The sequence below is a fragment of the Mobula birostris genome, chromosome 13, assembly GCF_030028105.1.
Source record: "Mobula birostris isolate sMobBir1 chromosome 13, sMobBir1.hap1, whole genome shotgun sequence".
NCBI lineage: Eukaryota > Metazoa > Chordata > Chondrichthyes > Myliobatiformes > Myliobatidae > Mobula > Mobula birostris.
The window spans coordinates 96,156,226-96,178,994 of record NC_092382.1 but is presented as its reverse complement, the minus strand read 5'-3'; the positions used below and the strand labels follow the sequence as shown (position 1 = coordinate 96,178,994).

Here is a 22,769-nt window from a genome sequence, read left to right as displayed (position 1 = left end):
GTTACAGCGGGACATCGATAGGAGGCAAATCTGGGAGATGAAGTAGCAGATGGAGTTCAACACAGATACGTGTGAGGCGGTTCAGATTGCTAGGACAAATATGAGGACAGAATGAAGTATTAATGGTAAGACTCTTGGCAGTGTGGAGTTTCAGAGGGAACTTAGTGTCTGACTTCATAATATACTAAAGCTGCTGCGCAGGTTTACTCTGTGGTTAAGAAGGCATACAGTGCACTTGTCTTCATCAACCCTGGGATTGATTTTAAAGCCGAGAGGAAATGTTTAAGATTTATAGGGCCCTGTTCAGACTCCACTTGGAGTACTGTGCTCCGTTCTGCTCACCTCCCTACAGGAAGGATGTGGAAATTATAGAAAGTACACAGAGGAGAGGTACATGGATTTTGCCTGGATTGGGGAGCATGCCCTATGAGAATAGCTTGAGTGAACTTGGCCCCTTCGCTTTGGAGCGATGGAGGATGAGAGGTGACCTGATAGAACGTATAAGATAATGAGAGGCATTGATCGTGTGGATAATCAAAGGTTTTTTCCCAGGGCAGAAATGGCTGACAGGAGAGGGAATAGTTTTAAGGTGCTTGTAAGTAGATTCAGACGAGATTTCAGTCGTATTTTTTTTTACGCGGAGGGCTGTGGGTCTGAGGAATGGACTGCCGGCGACGGTGATGGAAGCGGATACGATAGGGTATATTTAAGAGACCCCTGGATGGTACATTGTAAATAGAGGGCTATGGGTAACTCTAGGTAATTTCTAAGGTAAGTACATATTGGGCACAGCATAGTGAGCCGAACGGCCTGTATTATGCTGAAAGTTTTCTATGCCTTTTCTATGTTTCAACCTATTAAGTGCTCCAAATAGCGTGCATTTCTAACAGCCTCTGACAACCAGGTTCCACTCATGGCCTTCACGTGTGGCTGAACTTCTAGACCCGACGAAACTGTTTGTACTGACAAGAGAGCGAGCAAATGCGGACCACTGGCGCCTCAAACCTAGCTCCTTCGCACAGTTGGGGCTCGTCAGTGTTGGACAGCAGCCTGCCTGGGGGAAAGAAAACTCTGATTTTAAACCTCCGCACTCCTGCGGTCGTACCCACCCACGGGAAAGGCTTCGGGAGTAATCCTCGAGGAAGAAACCCGGAGCCGGTGTCCCTCAGGCAGTTTGATGTTGTTTGCAACTTAACTCTGACAACCTCTGTGACGACACTGCTGTATCGGCGCTTGCCCTTCCCTTGGGCTGCATCAGTGACGTGGGGAGTGGTAACTCGCATTGACAGCAGCCGATTCCTCAGATGCCACAGACCACCAGCGGCGCAAACGTTTAATCCCCTGGGATTGACGGCTGCCTCCTCCTCCTTCTCCTCCTCCTCCTACTACTACTACTACTAGTACTACTATATATTTAAGTTTAAAATTGTTTACGTGATACGCCGTGGAGTCGTCCTTAGCGCAGTTATATTGTGAGATAAAGATAAATAAATTACCTACATTTGTCATGAGTACTTCGAAACACACTGAAGAGCAATAACAATGAGAAAAACATTGAGTGGAGGTAGTGACGGCGAGACACAATCAGTTGTCTTGCTAATGGAATTATACGATTTGGAGTAAGGAGAGTTGGTACGAACGGAAGGACATGTTCACGGGGACCAATACAGTGATACACAGCGTGGAAGCACCAACAGGGTGGTACCGTGCTGTACTGATTGAGCGGGGCACTGAAGAATAGTGCAGCTGGAGTGACTCACTGTGAGTGAGTGTTCCAAGGTGAGTTACCGAGGATAGCACTCACTGTTGCTAACCTGTGACGTAGTACTGCTGGAAAATCACAATAGGTATGAGGTATAATGTGACTGGATATGTTATTACATTTCTTTTGCGCATCAGTATAGTGCAATAAATAATAAGCTAAAATTTCATTAGAACTTTTAAACAAGTTGTGTAATGAAAGAAGGCTTCGCGGGTTCATCATGCATTCTGATGGGGGGAGGGGAGAATGAGGCTCCATAGCTCAGGGGTTAGAGCACTGGTCTTGTAAACCAGGGGCCGTGAGTTCGAATCTCACTGGGGCCTCAACATTTTCTGACTTAGCACATCGCTATTACAGCTCGGCGCGTCCGAGATCGCAGTTCAGTTCCAGCGTCGTCTGCAAGGGGGTCTGCATATTTTCCCCGTTAGTGTGTGGGTTTGCGCCGTTTTCGTCAAGCATTACAAAGACGTGCAGCCGTGCAGGCCAACTTTTGTATATTGTTATTTACTTAATGTTGTTATAGCCGGGGTTGGTGGTATGGACAGGCGCCGACTATTAAATGTATTAAATGCTCCGAGTGGCTTCAAGTAGCCTCTGACAAACAAGTCCCCCTCCTGGCCTTCAGTTGCTGCTAAAACCTGTTGGACAGATAGCCACTGAGTTCGTCCTGACGGACCGCTGCACTGAGGGTTCATAATGGAATAATACAAACACGAGGAAATCTGCAGATGCTGGAATTTCAAGAAACACACGCAAAAGTTACCGGTGAACGCAGCAGGCCAGGCAGTATCTATTGGAAGAGGTACAGTCGAAGTTTCGGGCCGCGACCCTTCGTCAGGACTAACTGAAAGAAGAGTTAGTAAGAGAATTGAAAGTGGAAGGAGGAGGGGGAGATCCAAAATGATAGGAGAAGACAGGAGGGGGAGGGATGGAGCCAAGAGCTGGACAGAGGATTGGAAAAATGGATATGAGAGGATCATGGGACAGGAGGTCCAGGGAGATAGAAAAGGTGGGGGGGGGGAGTCCAGAGGATGGGCAAGGGCTATAGTGAGAGGGACAGAGGGAGAAAAAGGAGAAATAGAAGAAGAATGTCATATAAATAAATAACGGATGGAGTACGAGGGGGAGGTGGGGCATTACCGGAAGTCTGAGAAGTGGTATAACAGAACAAGACGTGATGGAGTGATACATTATGGTGTCCATAGATGGAGTGAGAATTAATGAGATAGAACTAGTGGAGGGACACATAACCCGGGAGTACTGATGGAGACACATGATAGGCGATAACAGACATGAAGTGCATAAAAGATGGGTAGATTAGTGCGTAATTTATGTGTAATGATGAAATGATGGAGTCAATCAGAGATGGGCGATGCTATTCACCAGACACACTAATGGCGGTAATAAATATATAATTCCTTGAGAAGTAGTATGAATTAAACGATATTGTTTGGTGCGGAATGAAATGTGTGTTACGCCACCTTTGGAACCGATGGAGAAACACATTGTGGAGAACAGTGGTGGACTGAGAGACTGGCTGGTAATAATGAGATGGTGAATAACGAGAGACAGTCCTGACGGAATGTCAAATTGAGGGGAAGCAATGCTGACGAGACCCGATGTGAATTCGCACTGCCTGACACATTGAGCAGAACTAATGTCAACGCTTGTGCATCATACACAGCCCCACCTTCTTACTTTGGATTCTGCCCTTTCATTTCCAATCCGGACCAAGCATATTGGCCTCGAAGGTCGCTGTTTATTGTGCTCCTGAGATGTTTTCTGATCTGCTGAGTTTCTCCAGCATTTTGGGCGCTCTCCTCGGGATTTCGAGAAACTGCATGATATTTTAGGCACTTGACGGAAAGTCACTCTATGAGGCATTAACTTTGGAAATATAGGTTCCTAAAATTGTCGTAGCCTATAAGTTCCCACTGCAAAACTTTGATGAAGGGGGAGCAGTAGATGCAGTCTATATCGGATTTAGCAAGACATTTGAGAAGGTACCCCATGCAAGGCTTATTGCGAAAGTAAGGAGGTATGGGATCCAAGGGGACATTTCTTTGTGGATCTGCAATTGGTTTGGCCACAGAAGGCAAAGAATAGTTGCAGACGGGTCATATTCTCCATTAAAGTCGGTGACCAGTGCTCTGCCTCAGGGATCTATTCTGGGTCCCCTTCTCTTCGTGATTTTTATAAATGACCAGGATGAGGAAATGGAGGGTTGGGTTAGTGCATTTGCTGATGATGTGGGTGTTGTGGATAGTGTGGAGGGCTGTCAGAAGTTACAGCGGGACATCGATAAGATGTAAAACTATACTAGGAGGTGGCAGACAGAGGTCAACCCAGATAAATGTAAATGTGGTGCAGTTTGGTAGGTCAAATATGATGACAGAATGTAGTACTATTAATAAGATTCTTGATAGTGTGAAGGATCAGAGGGATCTTGGGGTCCGACTCCAAAGGATACCCAAACCTGCTGCGCAGGTTGTCTCTGAGGTTAAGAAGGCAGAAGGTGCATTGATCTTCATCAATCCTGGGATTGATTTTCAGAGACAAGAGGTAATGTTTCACCTTTATAGGGCCCTGTTCAGACCCCACTTGGAGTACTGCGTTCCGTTCTGGTCACCTCACTACAGGAAGCATGTGGAAACTATAAAAAGTACGCTTAGAGATTTACAAGGATGTTGCCTGGATTGGGGAGCATTCTCTATGAGAATAGGTTGAGTGAACTTGGCCTTTTCTCCTTGGAGCGACGGAAGGTGAGATGTGACCTGATAGAGGTGTATAAGATGATGAGAGGCATTGATGTCTTGTCAGAGGCGTGCGGATATTCAGAGGCATTTCCCAGGGCTGAAATGGCTCACAGGAGAGGGCACAGTTTTAAGGTGCTTGTAAGTAGGTTCAGAGGAGATGTCAGTTGTAATTTTTTTACGCAGAAGATTGTTGGTGCGAGGAATGGGCTGCCGGCGACAGTGTTGGAGGCGGATACGATAGGGCATTTTAAGAAACTCCTGGATAGGTACACGGAGCTTAGGAAAATGGAGGGCTATGGGTAGCTCTAGGTAACTTCTAAAGTAAGTTCATGTTCGGCACAGCGTTGTGGGCCGAAGGACCTGTGTTATGCAGAAGGATTTATATTTCCACATCCCATTCCCATTCTGACATGTCTATCCACAGCCTCCTCTACTGTAAAGATGAAGCCACACTCAGGTTGGAGGAACAACACCTTATATTCCGTCTGGGTAGCCTCCAACCTGATGGCATGAACATCGACTTCTCTAAATTCCGCTAATGCCCCACCTCCCCCCGTACCCCATCTGTTACTTATTTTTATACACACATTTTTTCTCTCACTCTCCTTTTTCTCCCTCTGTCCCTCTGAATATATCCCTTGCCCATCCTCTGGGTTCCGCCCCCCCCCCCGTCTTTCTTCCCGGACCTCCTGTCCCATGATCCTCTCGTATCCCTTTTGCCAATCACCTGTCCAGCTCCTGGCTCCATCCCTTCCCCTCCTGTCTTCCCCTATCATTTTAGATCTCCCCCTCCCCCTCCAACTTTCAAATCTCTTATTAGCTCTTCCTTCAGTTAGTCCTGGCGAAGGGTCTCGGTCTGATACGTCGACTGCACCTCTTCCTAGAGATGCTGCCTGGCCTGCTGCGTTCAGCAGCAACTTTGACGTGTGTTGCTTGAATTCACAGCATCTGCAGAATTCCTGTTGTTTGAAGGTTTTCTATGTATTTTCTATGTTTCTACCTACTAAGTGCTCCAAAGAGCGTGCATGTCTAACAGCCTCTGACAACCAAGTCCAACTCTTGGCCTTCATGTGTGGCTCAGCTTCTAGACTCGACGAAACTGTTTGTACAGACAAGAGATGGAGCAAATCCGGAATCCTGGCGCCTCAAACCTAGTTGCTTCGCGCCTGTGGGGCTCTACAGTGCTGCACAGCAGCCCGCCTAGGAAAAGGAAAACTCTGATCTTAAACCTCCGCCGCCTTGCGTTCGTACCCACGCACGGGAAAGGCTTCGGCAGTAATCCTCGAGGAAGAAACCCGGAGCCGGTGTCCCTCAGGCAGTTTGATGTTGTTTGCAACTTAACTCTGACAACCTCTGCGACGACACTGCTGTATCGGCGCTTGCCCTTCCCTTGGACTACATCAGTGACGTGGAGAGTGGTAACTCGCTTTGACATCAGTCGATTCCTCAGATGCCACGGACCACCAGCGGCGCAAACGTTTCATCCCCTGTGATTGACGGCTGCCTCCACTCCTACTACTACTATTATACATTTAAGTTTAAAATTGTTCATGTGATCCGCCGTGGCGTCGTCCTTAGCGCAGTTAAAGTGTGAGGTAAAGATAAATATTGCCTACATTTGCTACAAATACTTCGAAACACACTGAGTGGTAGTAATAATGAGAGAAACAGTGTTGGCGACACAGAATGAGTTGTCTTGCTCATGCAATTATATGCTTTGGAGTAAGGAGAGTTGGCATGAACGGAAAGACAAGTTGAAGGGGATGAATGCAGTGATACCCAGTGTGGAAGTACCAATAAGGTGGTACCGTGCTGTGCTCCTTGAGCGAGGCACTGAAGGATATTTGCAGCTGGACTGACTCACTGTGGATAACGGTTCTTCAGTGAGATACCAAGGACAGCACTCATGTTGTGGCAAGCTGTGACGTAGTACTGCTGGTAAATCAGAATATGTATGAGGTATAATGTGACTGGGATATGTTTTGAAATTTGTTTTGCGCATCACTATAGTGCAATAAACAATAAGCTAAAACTGCATTAGAACTTACATTGCATTAGAAACAAGTAGTGCAAATAAAGAAGTCTTGGTGGGTTCATCGTCCATTCAGTGGCGAAGGGGGCGAAGGAGGCTCCATTGCTGAGGGTTTAGAGCACTGGTCTTGTAAACCAGAGGCCGTGAGTTCGAATCTCACTGGGGCCACAACATTTTCTGGGGTTAGCACGTCGCCATGACCGCTCGGCGCGTCCGAGTTCGCAGTTCATTTCCAGTGTCGTCTGCAGGGAATCTGCATATTTTCCCCGTTAGTGTGTGGGATTGCGCCGTTTCCCTCCCGCATTCCAAAGACGTGCAGGGAAGTAGGCCAAGTTATCAATCTATATTTTCCTGTGTTAATTACTTAATAATGAGATAGATACAGCATAGTACAGCACAGTGCAGGCCCTTCGGCCCACAGCGTTGTGCCGACCCTCAAACCCTGCATGTCATATAAGTCCCCACCTTAAATTCCTCCATATACCTGTCTAGTAGTCGCTTGAAATTCACTAGTGTATCTGCCTCCACCACTGACTCAGGCAGTGCATTCCACGCACCAACCACTCTCTGAGTAAAAAACCTTCCTCTAATATCCCCCTTGAACTTCCCACCCCTTACCTTGAGCTATGCCCTTTTGTACTGAGCAGTGGTGCCCTGGGGAAGAGGCGCTGGCTATCCACTCTATCTATTCCTCTTATTATCTTGTACACCTCTATCATGTCCCCTCTCATCCTCCTTCTCTCCAAAGAGTAAAGCCTTAGCTCCCTTAATCTCTGATTGTCATAAGGTTGTCATGGCCGGAAGTGGTATTGGGGATAAGCTCCCACCATGCATTAAATGTTCCCAATGGCTTCAAGTAGCCTCTTACAACCAAGTCCACTTCTTGGAATTCACATATGGCTAAGTGCTGAGCCCGTCGGAACGGTTTCTACTGACTGAAGAAGTTGGAAAAACAGGTTACTGGAACCTGGTAACTCATCGTTTTGGGCAGATGGGTCATATTATCCGTGGTTAACAGCTCATCTCGGATATGGAAAACTGATCTCCACCGCTTTGCGACAGTACCTACACATTGGGGAATGTTTCGGGAGGTAACGCAGAGGAAGAGTACGGAGCGGCAGTCTCCAAGGCAATCCTCCGCTGAGTGAACCACTGAATGCAACTCCTGCAAAGACGCTGGTGGTAAACTGTATCTGCCTTAGCTGTTCCTCTTTGGAATCACCGGCTGCGTGGAGAGGGAGATCCTGGTACATAGACAAGAACCCGCTCTCCGTACCATGCTACTCTGGTTTAGGTATCCCGTAGACAGATAGGACACAATGTCCACGGTCGATCCTGACTAGTTGAGGGCCTCAGGTTAGTGTTAAATAGATTACTGGTTGCGTAGCGCGACTCCTTGCTGCGGAGGGAACTGCCCCGGGCTTAATCTTTAAATAAGTAAATTTAAATGAATAAGAAGCTGTTCCTGAAACATTGAGAGGGTGTCTACTCAATCACAGAACGGCTGCAGTACCGTGTATGTAGTACTGATAGGGTGAGGCAGAAAGTGATAGTACTGATGTTCCGACACACCCAGGGATTTCCGGCAGGAATGGCTCGTAGCTGTAAGCTCATGAACGGCAGCTGTGACAGCGGAAATTACTGCCGCCTGATTCCGATCGTCAGTATTGAGCTGTTGAACTGTTTCTCCGACGGCTAACATTTGCTCCTCCATCTGAGAATGACTTTGTCGTAACGAGATAGTGTGCCGCATTGCTTCAGTCACTTCCCCCAAAACTGATTCGATCGACGGGAACTCCTTCCCTATCTGATCAGTAAATCCCAGAGACAAGCTCAACCCTCTATGCTGGGTCTACTTTCTGTGGTCAATACTTAATGTCAAAAAGTTCTGATATGGCCCAAATACGTAGAGACAGACCTGGAACGGGTCTGCTGCCTTTAATGAGCACTACTGTAGAATTTAATTGATAAGAAAAATCTGAGATGCTAATTCAACAGGACAATGGACTATAACTCGCAAACTGAATGTTACATGCCCACACTGCTGCTGGAAGTAATGGCAACATTGTAAGTGAACGGCGGTCCTTTACAGGGTCGCCCGTAACAGTAATCTCCTTCCCGAGCAAAGACTAAGGGAAGCCCAGAGCGTAACGTTGCTCTGCTTTGGATCAAGTCTGGACAAGACTACAAGGAAAAGAATGGAGTTGAATACCGCCATAATGGACAGTAATTAGCTCCAACGTCCACAACTACGGAACCTATTCCACTGTCAGCCTGCGGAAGCGCGTAGACCCTGCAGCAGAATCTGTGGGTGTGACAGCACCACTGACGGAGTGATTCCCAGAGAAACATTAATGACGTGCCGACACAATGAAGGGCTAAAATACTGATATAAATCACATCGAAGTCGCGTAGTGATGGAAGGATGCAGTGTGGTCGAGGAATATTGGTGTGATACACCAGATTTGGAACCGATGGAGGGCACGCCGCGGGGAAGACAAATGACGTAAGAGATTGACGATTGCTAAGAATGGAGGAGCATGACGAGGGTCAGTTCGGATGGGGTTAATAACTGATTGCTGGTGATGAGACTCAGGGAAGGGTAGACCGATGAACTGATCAACGGCAATGCAGTAATGATGGAGAGAAACTGTGATATATCCCACTGAGTTTCTTCAGCATTTTGGGCGCACTGCTCTGGATTTCTAGAATCTGCATGATCTTTTAAGCACATACCAGAAAGTCACGCTATGAGGCATTAAAGCTGTAAGTAGAGGTTCCTAAGATTATCATAGCCTATAAGCTCCTACTACAAAACATCGATGATGGTAGAGCAGTAAATGTAATGTATATGGATTTCAGCAAGGGATTCAGTAAGATACACCATGCAAGGCTTATTGAGAAAGTCAGGAGGCATGGGATCCTAGGCGACTTTGCTTTGTGGATCCAGAATTGACTTGCCCACAGGCGGAAAGAGTGGTTGTTGACGAGTCATATTCTGCATGGAGGTCGGTGCCTCAGAGATCTGTTCTGAGACCACTATTTTTCGTGATTTTTATAAATGAACGGCGTGAGGAACGGGAGGGATGGGTTAGTAATTTTGCTGATGACACAAAAGTTGGGGTTGTTGTGGATAGTGCGGAGAGCTGTCAGAAGCTACAGCGGGACATCGATAGGTTACAAAACTGGGAGCTGAAGTGGCAGATCGATTTCTAAACAGATAAGTGTGAGGTAGTTCATTTCGGTAGGTCAAATATGAGGACTGAATGAAATATTAATGGTAAAACTCTTGGTAGTCTGCAGGATCAGATTGATCATGGGCTCCGACTCCATAATATACTAAAGGTTGCTGCTCAGGTTGACTCTGTGGTTAAGAAAGCATACGGTGCATTGGTCTTCATCAACCGTGGGATTGATTTTAAGAGGCGAGAGGTAATTTTCACATTTATAGGGCGCAGTCCCGTCTCCACTTGGAGTACTGTGCTACGTTCTGGTCACCTCACTACAGAAAGGACATGGAATCTATAGAAGGTACGCAGAGGAGACTTAGAAGGGTTTTGCATGGATTGGGGAGCATGCCCGATGAGAACAGGTTGAGTGAACTTGGCCTTTTCTCCTTGGAGCGACGGAGGATGAGAGGTGACCAGATAGAGGTCTATAAGATGATGAGGGGCAGTGATCGTGCGGATAGGCAGGGGCTTTTTCCCAGGTCTGAAATAGCTCACAGGAGAAGGCACAGTTTAACATGTTTGTAAGTAGGTTCAGAGGAGATATTAGTGGTAATTGTTTTTTACCCAGAGGGTTGTGGGTGCGAGGAATGGCGTGCCGGCGACGGTGAGGGAGGCGGATACAATACGGTATATTTAAGAGGCTCCTTGATGATACCTTGAAAATAGAGGGCCAAGGGTAACTCGAAGTAATTTCTAAGGTAAGTACAGACACGTCACAGCATAGTGGGCCGAAGGGCCTGTATTATGCTAAAGGTTTTTTATATTTTTTCTATGTTTCCACCTATTAAGTGCTCCAAAGAGCGTGCATGTCTAACAGCCTCTGACAACCAAGTCCAACTCATGGCCTTCACTTGTGGCTCAGCTTCTAGACCCGAGGAAACTCTTTGCACTGACAAGTTAGGGAGCAAAGGCGGAACACTGGCGCCTCAAACCTCCTTGTTTTGGGCCGGTGGGGATCGTCAGCGTTGGACAGCATCCTGCCCAGGAGAAGGGAAACTCTTATTTCCAACCTCTGCACGCTTCCAGTCGTGCCCACCAACGACCCCCCCCCCCCCCCGCGCCATGGGAGAGGCTTCATGAGAAAACCCCGAGGATGAAATTCGGAGCCGGGATCCCTAAGGCAGTTTGATGTTGTTTACAACTTAACTCTGACAACCTCTGCGACGACACTGCTGTATCGGCGCTTGCCTTTCCGTTGGATTATATCAGTGACGTGGAGAGTGGTAACCCGCATTGACAGCAGCCGATTCTTCAAATCTTCCTGCCCAGGCCGGCGCCCCGGAGATCCCACAGACCACCAGAGGCCCAATCCCATAATCCCCTGGGATTGACAGCTGCCTCCTCCTCCTACTACTACTACCTCCACCACTACTACTATATTTAAGTTTAAGATCGTTGACGTGATACGCCGTGGCGTCGTCCTTAGCGCAGATAAATTGTGTGATAAAGATAAAATAAAAACCACATTTGTGGCAAAGACTTCGAAACACACTGAGGGGTAGTAATAATGAGAAAAACAGTGAGTGGAGGTGGTGATAGCGAGAGACAATGAGTTGTCTTGCTAATGGAATTATATGATTTGGATCAAGGAGAGTTGGTATGAACGGGAGGACAAGTTGAAGGGGATGGAAGAGTGATACACAGTGTGGCAGCACTAATAGGGTGCTACCGTGTTGTGCCGATCAGCGGGGCAACGAAGGGTATTTGCAGCTGGACTGACTCACTGTGAGTGAGTGTTCTTCAGTGAGATACTGAGGATAGCCCTCCTGTGGTGGCAAGCTGTGACATAGTATTGCTGGTGAATCAGAATCGGAACGGGGTATAATGTGACTGGGATACCTTATAGAAATTTGCTTTGCGCATCAATATAGTGCAATAAATAATAAGCTAAAACTGCATTAGAAATTCCAAACAAGTTGTGCAAATAAAGAAGTCTTCGCGGGTTCATCGTCCATTTAGATGGCGGAGACGGCGAAGAAGGCTCCATAGCTCAGGGGTTAGAGCACTGGTCTTGTAAACCAGGGGCCGTGAGTTCGAATCTCACTGGGGCCTTAACGCTTCCTGGGGTTAGCATGCCGCCATCACAGCTCGCCGCGACCGAGATCGCAGTTCAATTCCCGAGCCGTCTGCAAGGAGTCTGCATATTTTCCCTGTTAGTGTGTGGGTTTTGCCGTGTTCCTCCGCAATCCAACGACGTGCAGGGGAGTAGGCCAAATTATCATTCTATATTGTACTTTGATGCCTTGGCATCAAAGGTCGCTGTTCGGTGTCTCGCTTAGATGCTGTCTGAACTGTCTTTTAAAGTTTTAAACACGTAGTGCAAATAAATAAATCTTCTCAGGTTCATCATCCGTTCAGATGGTGGAGGGGGCTGAAGAAGGCTCCATAGCTCAGGGGTTAGAGCACTGGTCTTGTAAACCAGGGGCCGTGAGTTCGAATCTCACTGGGGCCTCAACATTTTCCGGGATTAGCAGATCGCCATTACAGCTCGGCGCGTCCGAGATCGCCGTTCAATTCCAGCGTCCTCTTCAGGGATTCTGCATACTTTCCCCGTTAGTGTGTGGCTTTGCGCCGTTTTCCTCCCGCATGCCAAAGAACTGCAGGTGAGTAGGCCAAATTGTCATTCTTTATTGTCCTGTCTATATTGTCCTGTGTTAATTACTTAAGATCGTATAGCCGGGGGTGTTAGTGTTCATAAGCTCCCACCATGTATTAAGTGCTCCCACTGGCTTCAGGTAGCCTCTGACAACCATGTCCACCTCTTGTCCTTCACTTCTGGCTCAGCTGCTAAGCCCGGTGGAACTGTTTCTACTGACCGAAAAGGGGGAAAACCGGGTTACTGGAATCCGAGAACTAGTCGCTATGGGCGGATGTGTCCCGTTATCCGTGGTTAACAGCTCATCCCGCAGATGGAAAACTGATCTCCGCTGCTTTGCGACTGTGCCTACTCATGGGGAAGGCTTCGGGAGGAATCCCCGAGAAAGCGCGACTCCTTGCTGCGGAGGGACCTGTCCCGGGTTTCATCTCTAAATAAGTAAATGTAAATCAATAAGAAGCTGTCCCTAAAACATTGAGAGGCTGCCTACACAATCACAGAACGGCTGCAATACATTGTGTTGTAGGACTGACGGGGTGAGGCCGAAAGGGATAGTACTGATGTTCCGACACACCAGAGACTTCCGGCACCCTTAATGGTACTGGCTGTAAGCTCATGGACTGCAGCTGATTCCGATCGTCTGTATTGAGCTGTTGATCTGTTGCTCAGAGGGCTAACGTTTGGTCCTTCAGGTAAGAATGGGCTTGCCGAAACGAGATTATGTGCCACATTGCTTCAGTCACTTCCCCAAATACTAATTCGATCGACGGTAACTGCTTCCCTACCTGACTGGTAAATCTCGGAGACAAGGTCAACCCTCTATGCTGGGTCTATTTTCGGTGGTGTAGCCCTGCTGTTAAGAAGTTCGTTTCTGACCCAAGTGCGTAGAGACAGACCTTGAAACGGGCCTGCTGTCTTTAATGAGGACTACTGCAGAATTTAAATGAAAACAAAAAACTCACAGATGCTAATTCAGCAAGGCCGTTGCCTATAATTCGCAAACTGAACGTCAAGTGGCAATACGGCTACCGGAACCAATGACAACAGTCTAAATGAATGCCGCTCCTTCCAGCGTCTCATTAAGATTAATCTTCTTCCCGAGCAAAGATGAGGAGTGGCCGAGAGCGTAAAGTCACTCTGCTTTGGTTCAAGTCTAGACAAGAATGCAAGGAAAAGAAGGAAGTTAAATACCGCCATAATACATAGTAATTAGCTGGGACGTGCGCAACTACTGAACCGATTGCGCAGACAGCCAGCGGTGTAGCGTCGACCCTGCAGCAGAATCCGTGGTTGCTACAGCAGGGAAGTGCGCCACCGACGGAGTGACGCCCAGAGCAACATTAACGACGGAGAGACACAATGATGGGCTAAAATAATGATATATATGTCACATCGAAGATCCGTAATGGTGAAAGGATGCAATGTGGTGGAGGAATATTTGTGTGATAGACCAGAATTGGGATGGAGGAGGGCACACTGCGGGGAAGATGATTACCGTAAGACACATGATAGACGATAGCAGAGATGAAATTCAGAAAAGCTGGATAGACATGTGTGTAGTGCAGGGGCAGTAATGAAAAGAACATTCTTACTGATGGTGTCAACCAGCGATGGTGGGTGCTAACCGCCAGACACACTAATAGCGGGTATAATCATAGAACTCATTGCGAACTAGTATCCATTGAAGGATATTGGGTGGTGCAGTGTGAAATGAGTGTTAAACCATGGTTGGAACCGACGGACAGACACACTATGGAGAACACTGTTGGATTGAGGGACTACCTGGTAATAACGAGATGGTGAATAACGAGAGACAGTTCTGACAGAATGGCAATTTGAGATGGAAGCAATGCTGGGGAGACAGTATGAGTATTCGCACTGACAGACACATTGAGCAGAAATAACGACAACGCTTGCGAACCTTCCACAGCCCCACCTTCTTATTTTGGCTTCTGCCCTTTCCTTTCCAATCCGGACAAAGTATCTTGGCCTCAAAAGTCGCTGTTTGTTGACCTCCTTAGATGCTGTCTGAACTGTTGAGTTTCTCCAGCATTTTGGGAGCTCTGCTCTGGATTTCTAGAATCTGCATGATCCTTTAGGCACTGGACGGAAAGTCACGCTGTGAGGCACTAATGCAGGAAACATAGGTCCCTAAGATTGTCATAGCCTATAAGCACCCACTACAAAACATTGATGGACGTAGAGCAGTAAATGTAAAATATATCGATTTCAGCAAAGCATTCGATAAGTTACCCCGTGCCAGGCTTATTGAGGAAGTAAAGAGGCCTGGGATCCAAGGGGACTTTGCTTTGGGGATCCAGAATTGGCTTGCCCGCAGAAGGTAAAGTGAAGTTACTGAACGGTCATATTCTGTATTAAATTCGGTGACCAGAGGAGAGTCTCAGAGATCTGTTCTGGGTCTACTCCTCTTCGTGATTTTTATAATTGAGCTGGATGAGGAAGTGGAGGGATGGGTTAGTAACTTTGCTGATAACACAAAGGTTGGTGTTGTTGTGGATAGTGTGAGGGCTGTCAGAGGTTACAGCGGGACATCGATAGGATGCAACACAGGGAGGCGAAATCGCAGATGGATTTCGACACAGATAAGTGTGAGGTGGTTCATTTTGATAGGTCAAGTATGAGGACAGAATAAAGTATTAATAGCCGACTCTTAGCAGTGTGGAGTTTCAGAGTGACCTTGGGGTCCGACTCCATAATATACTAAAAGCTGCTGCGCAGGTTGACTCTGAGGTTAAGAAGGCATACAGTTCATTGGTCTTCATCAACCCTGCGATTGATTTTAAGAACCGAGAGGTAATGTTGCAGATTTATAGGGCCCTGTTCAGACTGCACTTAGAGTACTGTGTTCCGTTCTGGTCACATCACTACAGGAAGGATGTGGACGAAGGGTCTCGGCCTGAAACGTCGACTGCACCTCTTCCTAGAGATGCTGCCTGGCCTGCTGCGTTCACCACCAACTTTGATGTGTGTTGCTTAAATTTACGGCATCTGCCGAATTCCTGTTGTTTCCCCAGCATAGAGGGTTGATCTTGTCTCCGAGATTGACCAGTCAGGTAGGGAAGCAGTTGCAGTCGATCGAATTAGTATTTGGGGAAGTGACTGCAGCAATGTGGCACATAATCTCGTTTCGGCAAGCCCATTCTTAGCTGAAGGACCAAATGTTAGCCCTCTGAACAAAAGATCAACAGTTCGATTCAGACAATCGGAATCAGTTGCAGTCCATGAGCTTGCAGCCAGTACCATTAAGGGTGCCGGAAGTCTCTGGTGTGTCGGAACATCAGTACTATCCCTTTCAGCCTCACCCCGTCAGTCCTACAACACAATGTATTGCAGCCGTTCTGTGATTGTGTAGGCAGCCTCTCAATGTTTTAGGAACAGTTTCTTATTGATTTACATTTACTTATTTAGAGATGAAACCCGGGACAGGTCCCTCCGCAGCAACGAGTCGCGCTTTCTCGGGGATTCCTCCCGAAGCCTTCCCCATGAGTAGGCACAGTCGCAAAGCAGCGGAGATCAGTTTTGCATCTGCGGGATGAGCTGTTAACCACGGATAACGGGACACATCCGCCCATAGCGACTAGTTCTCGGATTCCAGTAACCCGGTTTTCCCCCTTTTCGGTCAGTAGAAACAGTTCCACCGGGCTTAGCAGCTAAGCCAGAAATGAGGGACAAGAGGTGGACTTGCTTGTCAGAGGCTACCTGAAGCCAGTGGGTGTATTTAATACATGGTGATGGCTTATGAACACTAACACCCACGGCTATACGATCTTAAGTAATTAACACAGCACAATATAGACGGGACAATATAGAATGACAATTTGGCCTACTCGCCTGCAGTTCTTTGGCATGCGGGAGGAAAACGGCGCAAAGCCGCACACTAACGGGGAAAGTATGCAGAATCCCTGCAGACGACGCTGGAATTGAACGGCGATCTCGGGCGCGCCGAGCTGTAATGGCGACACGCTAATCCCGGAAAACTTTGAGGCCCCAGTGAGATTCGAACTCACGGCCCCTGGATTACAAGACCAGTGCTCTAACTCCTGAGCTATGGAGCCTTCTTCAGCCCCCTCCACCATCTGAACGGATGATGAACCTGAGAAGATTTATTTATTTGCACTACGTGTTTAAAACTTTAAAAGACAGTTCAGACAGCATCAAAGCAACACAACGAACAGCGACCTTTCGTCGGGACAGGAAGTGAAAGGGCAGAAGTCAAGATAAGAATGTGGGCCCGTGGAAGGTGCCCAAGCGTTTTCGTTAGTTCTGCTCAGTGTGTCGGGCAGAGCGAATCCTCATCGTGTCTCCCCAGCATGCTCTCCCGCTCCACGCAGCTGGCGAATCCAAAGAGGAACAGCTAAGGCCGATGCCGTTTTGCACCATCGCCTTCGCAGGAGTTGCAATTCAGCGGTGCACTCAGCGTAGGACTGCCTTGGGACCTGCCGCTCCGTACTTTTCCTCGGGGTTTCCTCCCGAAGTCTTCCCCATCCGTAGGTATAATCGCGAAACGGCGGAGATCCGTTTTCCACCTCCGAGTTGAGCTGTTAACCACGGATAACGAGACACATCTGCCCAAAGCGAGTAGTTATCAGGCGCCAGTAACCCGGTTTTCCCCTTCTTCAGTCGGTATAAAAAGATTCCCCGGGCTGAGTAGCTGAGACACAAGTGAAACCCCGGAGGCGGATTTGATTGTCGGGGACTACTGGAAGCCACTTTGAGCATGTAATACATAGTGGGATCTTATCCTCACTACCACCCCCGGCAATGACAACCTTAAGTAATATAACGCAGGACAATATACAATGACAATTTCGCCTACTCACCTGCACGTCTTTGGAATGCGGAACGGAAGAGGCGGAAACCCACACACTAACGGGGAAAATATGCAGTCTTCCAGCAGACGGCGCTGGAACTGAACTGTGATCTCGGACGCGCCGAGTGACATGCTAACCCCAGAAAGTGTTGAGGCCCCAGTGAGATTCGAACTCACGGCCCCTGGTTTACAAGACCAGTGCTCTAACCCCTGAGCTATGGAGCCTCCTTCGCCTCCTCCGCCATCTGAATGGACGATGAACCCGCGAAGATTTCTTTATTTGCACTACTTGTTTAAAAGTTCTAATGCAATTTTAGCATATTGCCTATTGCACTGTACTGATGCGCAAAACAAATTTCATATGATACGCAAGTCACATGTTACCCCATTCCGACTCTGGTTCACCAGCAGTACTACGTCACAGGTTAGCAACAATGAGTGCTATCCTCGGTATCTCACCTTGGAACACTCACTCACAGTGAGTCACTCCAGCTGCACTATCGTTCAGTGACCCACTCAATCAGTACAACACGGTACCACCCTGTTGGTGCTTCCACAATGTCTATCACTGTATTACTCCCCCTAGACATGTCCTCTTGTTGTACCACCTCTCCTTAGATAATTACTACCTTACGAACACCACCACCGCCCCGCCGCCGACTCACTCAGTCGGTTTTACTCTAAAACTGATTACTGTATTACTACTACACCTGAGTGTGTCTCTCCAGCACCACTTCCACGCACTGTTTTTCTCATTATTACTACCCCTCAGTGTGTTACTCAATCAGTACCACACCTCATTGTGTCTCCGCATCATTACCGCCCGGCAATGTGTCGGCCTGTCGACGCTGCCTCTCGCTGCGAGACTCCATCAGTACGACCGCACAGTGTTTCACACCGTCTGTGTTCCAATCCATCAGTACTACGTTCACTGTCAATCACTGCTACCCCTCAGTGTCACTGCTTCACTAATACCTCCTGATATGTGTTTCCGTCATTACTTCTCCTTTGCGTGTCACTCCAACCGACCACTTCTCGCCGTGTCTCGAAGTCATCACTATCCTGGAGATACTCAATCGGTCAGTAATACCGCTCATCGTCACTCTGCATCGTTATTATACTTAGAGTTGGAAATAATTTTATTTCTCACATCAAGCTCAGAGCAAAAAGGAATAACAGTCTTCATGTCGCTCCTCCCCGCCAAAAATTCCCTCCATCAGTACTACACCCCAGTGTGCAACTCTGTCAATAGTATCCTCCACAGTGTCCCTCCGTTATTACTATCATTCTGTGTGTCACTCCACGAGCACGGCACCCATTGTGTTTCCTTAACATGAACAGCAGTGTGAGCCGTCTCAGACGTATGGTTCACCGGGTCTGTCAATCATTACTACTCGTCAGTGTCTTCCCCTACTATTAATAACCACCAGTTCCTCACTCTGTCAGTATTCCCGCACAATGCGTCACTCCACCTGTACTAACATTCATCGTCACTACCTCATTACTGCCTACGTGTGTCTCCTTCCAGGTGTCCTGCACAGCACTCTATCACTCCACACGTTTTCCCTGCTTTGTTTCAGTCCGCTCGTTCTTCTTCACAGTATATCAGCGGCGGTTTAAAATCAGAGTTACCCTTCTCCTGGTCGGCCGCCGACACCATCTGCCCAAAGCAACTAATTTTGAGGCGCCAGTGGTCCACCTTTTTCCCTTCTCATGTCAGTAGAAACAGTTCTGGCGGGCCGAGGAGCACAGGGACACATGAAGGCCAAGAGTTGAACTTAGTTGTCTGAGGCTGTTAGAGATGCCCGCTACTTCGAGCACGTAATAGGTAATGGGAATCAAAAGGCTATGACAATCTATAGTACCAGCATTAATGCCTTAGAGCATGACGTTCCGCGATATGCCTAAAATATCACGCAGATTCTAGAAATTCAGGCCCCGCAAAATGCTGGAGAAAAGAAGCAGTTCAGACAGCATCTCAGGAAGACAGTACACAGCGAGCTTCATAGCCAATATCTTTCGTCAGGACGCGAAGTGAAAGGGGAGAAGCCAAACTGAGAAGCTGGGGCCGTGGAAGGTGCACAGGCGTTGTCGTTATTTCTGCTCAATGTGTCTGTCAGTGCGAATCCTCATCGTGTCTCCCCAGCATTGCCTCCCCACAATTTGCCATTCCGTCAGAACTGTCCCTCGTTATTCACCATGTCACTATTACCAGCCAGTCCATCAATCCACCAGTGTTCTCCACAGTGTGCATCTCCATCGGTTCTAACCGTGGTCTAACACTTATTTCAAACTGCACCACAAAATACCCTTCAATCGGTGCTACCTCTCAATGAGTTACATGATTAATACCGCCATTCCTGTGTCTGGCGATTAGCACGACCCATCTCTGGTTCTCTTCATCAGTAAGAAAGCGCTTTTCATCACTACACCTCCACTACACGCAGGTCTATCCAACTTTTCTGCACTTCATCTCTACTCTCTCCTATCATGTGCCTCCATCAGCACTCCCGGGCCATGAATCACTCCATCAGTTCTACTGCGTTGCGTCTCACTGCAACGATACTATACCTTAATGTATCACTCCATCAGGTCTTGCTCCGTTATATCTTCCACTCTGTGCAAATACCAAGTGTATTACTCCATTGTGAACCTTCAGTGCAGCGGTCCGTCAGTACGAACCCAGCGGTGATCTGTGCAACAGTTTTTTTTTTTATTTCCGTAGTGACATCATTAGTCAGTAACAACAAATTTTGTCACTCCATTGGTGGTGCCCTCTCTCCATCATTTCATCATGACTGGTAATCAGAGTGCCACAACGCCCCTCATCCGTTCCAAATCTGGTGTATCACACCAATATTGCTCCACAACACTGCATCCTTCCATCACTACGGGCCTTCGTTGGGTGATATCATTATTTTATCCCTCCATTCTGTATGTCCGCATCTAACGTTGTTCTAGCGATCACTCCGTCAGTGCTGCACCTTCCTGCTGTCACAACCACGGATTCTGCTGCAGGGTCTACGCGCCACCCGCAGTCTGGCTGCGGAAGAGGTTGAGCAATTGCGCACGTTCCAGCTAATTACTCTCTATTATGCCGGTATTTAACTCTCTTCCTTTACTTGTAGTCTTGTCGAGACTTAACCCAAAGCAGAGCAACGTTACGCTGTCGGCCTCTCCTCATCTTTGCTGGGAAGGAGATTACTTTTACGGAAGTCGTTGTAAAGAAGCGGCAATTATTTCGAATATTGTCATTGCTTCCAGCAGCAATGTTGGCATTTGACATTCAGATGACGATTTATAGTCCATGACCCCACTGAATTAGCATCGACGATTTTTCTTTTCATTTAAATTCTCCTGTAGTCCTCACTAAAGACAGCGGGCCCGCTTCACGGTCAGTGTCTGCGGATTTGGGCTATATCCGAACGTTTTGACAGCAAATCTCGTCCACCGAAAATAAAACCAGCATTGAGAGTTGACCTTGTCTCTGGGATTTACTGATCAGATAGGGAAGGAGTTCCCGTTGATTGAATTAGTTTTTGGGGAAGTGACTGAAGCAATTCGGCACATAATCTCGTTTCGACAAGCCAATTCTCAGCTGGAGAAGCAAATGTTAGCCCTTGAAGCAACAGTTCAGCAGCTCAATACAGACAATCGGAATCAGGCGTCAGTAGGTTTCGCTCTTATAGTTACAGCCAGGAGCCATTATGGGTGCCAGAAGTCCCTGGGTGTCTCGCAACATCTGTACTATCCCTATCCTTTTCTGCCTCACCCTATCAGTACTACACCGCAAAGTATTACAGCCGTTCTGTGATTGTGTAGACACCTTCTCATGTTTTAGGAAGAGCATCTTATTTATTTATATTTACCTAATGCGAGATGAAGCCCGGGACAGGTCTCTCCGCAGCAATGTCGCGCTGCGCAGCAATCCATCTATTTAACGCTAAACTGCGGCCCTCAGCTAGTCAGCGTCGACCATGGACATTGTGTCCTAGCTGTCTACGTGATATCCAAGCCAGGGCAGCATGGTATGGATAGCAAGTTCTTGCCCATGCAGCAGGCTCACTCTCTTCACGCAGTTGGTGAATCCAAAGAGGAACAGCCAATGCCGATACCACCGGCGTGGCAAGAGTTGCCATTCAGCGTTCACTCAGCGTAGGACTGCCTTGGGGACTGCAGCTCCGTACTTTTCCTCGGCGTTTCCTTCTGAAACCTTCCCCATGAGTAGGCATAGTCGTAAAACAGCGGAAATCAGTTTTCCAGCTCCGAGCTGAGCTGTTAACCATGGATAACGAGACCCATCTGACCAAAGCGACTAGTTGTCAGCAGCCAATAACTGCCCCTTCTTCTGTCAGTATAAACAGTACCGCCGGGCTTTGTAGCTCAGCCAGAAGCGAAGGACAGGAGGTGGACTTGGTTGTCAGAGGCTACCTGAAGCCACTGGGAGCATTTGGTAGATAGTGGGAGCTTATCCACACTTCCATCCCGGCTATGACAATCTTAAGTAATTAAGACAAGATAATATAGCATGATGATTTGGCCTAATCGCATGCACGTCTTTTGAATGCGGGAGGAAAACAACGGAAAGCAACGCACTAACGGGGAAAATATGCAGACTCCCTGCAGGCGACCCTGGAATTGAACTGAGGGCGCGGACGCTCCGGGCTGTAATGGCGACATGCTAACCCGGAAAATTTTGAGGCCCCAGCGAGATTCGAACTCACGGTCCCTGGTTTACAAGACCAGTGCTCTAACCCCTGAGCTATGGAGCTCTTCGCCCCTTCCACCATCTGAACGGACGATGAATCCGCGAAGACTTCCTTATTTGCACTACTTGTTTGAATGTTCTAATGCAATTTTACCTTTTTGTTTATTGCACTATACTGATGCGCAAAACTAATTTCATAACATATCCCGATCACATTACACCCCATTCCGATTCTGATTCACCAGCAGTACTATGTCCCAGCTATCCTCGGTGTCTCACCGTGGAAAATTCCCCCACTGGCTGTCACTCCAGCTGCACGATCCTTCAGTACCCCGTTCAATCTGTACAGCGCAGTACCGCCCAGTTGGTGCTTCCACACTCTGTATCACTGTGTTAATCACCCCAAACATGTCCTCCCGTTGTACCAACTCTCCTGCGATAATTACTACCTGACGAACAGCACCACCGCCCGCCGCCGACTCACTCCATCGGTTTTACTCCAAAACGTATAATTCTATTCATACTACGCTTTAGTGCGTCTCGCCATCATTACCTCCACTCACTATTTTTCTCATTATTACTAGCCCTCAGTTTGTTACTCGATCAGTACTACCCCACATTGTGTCTCGCCATCAATCCGGCCCGGCAATGTGCCGGTCTGTCGGCGCTGCCTCTCGCTGCGAGTACAACCACAGCACAGTGTGTCACTCCATCTGTGTTCCAATCCATCAGCTCGCTGTCTATTATTACTACCCCTCAGTGTCACTGCTTCGCTAATACCTCCTGCTAAGTGTTGTCATCATTACTTCTCCTTCCTGTGTCACTCCAACTGAACACTACTCACCGTGTCTCGA

General features: G+C 47.8%; 7 non-coding genes across 7 annotated transcripts; 4 read left to right on the top strand and 3 right to left on the bottom strand.

The window, feature by feature from the left end:
- The first annotated feature begins 2,012 nt into the window (after window positions 1-2,012).
- On the top strand, window positions 2,013-2,085 carry trnat-ugu (transfer RNA threonine (anticodon UGU)). The gene has a single exon. It is a non-coding gene; the product is annotated as a tRNA-Thr (tRNA).
- A 4,560-nt stretch (window positions 2,086-6,645) lies between these two features.
- On the top strand, window positions 6,646-6,718 carry trnat-ugu (transfer RNA threonine (anticodon UGU)). The gene has a single exon. It is a non-coding gene; the product is annotated as a tRNA-Thr (tRNA).
- A 5,041-nt stretch (window positions 6,719-11,759) lies between these two features.
- trnat-ugu (transfer RNA threonine (anticodon UGU)) lies at window positions 11,760-11,832 on the top strand. Its single transcript has one exon. It is a non-coding gene; the product is annotated as a tRNA-Thr (tRNA).
- Window positions 11,833-12,159: 327 nt separating this feature from the next.
- On the top strand, window positions 12,160-12,232 carry trnat-ugu (transfer RNA threonine (anticodon UGU)). Its single transcript has one exon. It is a non-coding gene; the product is annotated as a tRNA-Thr (tRNA).
- A 4,147-nt stretch (window positions 12,233-16,379) lies between these two features.
- On the bottom strand, window positions 16,380-16,452 carry trnat-ugu (transfer RNA threonine (anticodon UGU)). The gene has a single exon. It is a non-coding gene; the product is annotated as a tRNA-Thr (tRNA).
- Window positions 16,453-17,359: 907 nt separating this feature from the next.
- On the bottom strand, window positions 17,360-17,432 carry trnat-ugu (transfer RNA threonine (anticodon UGU)). Its single transcript has one exon. It is a non-coding gene; the product is annotated as a tRNA-Thr (tRNA).
- Window positions 17,433-21,906: 4,474 nt separating this feature from the next.
- On the bottom strand, window positions 21,907-21,979 carry trnat-ugu (transfer RNA threonine (anticodon UGU)). The gene has a single exon. It is a non-coding gene; the product is annotated as a tRNA-Thr (tRNA).
- Window positions 21,980-22,769: the final 790 nt, after the last annotated feature.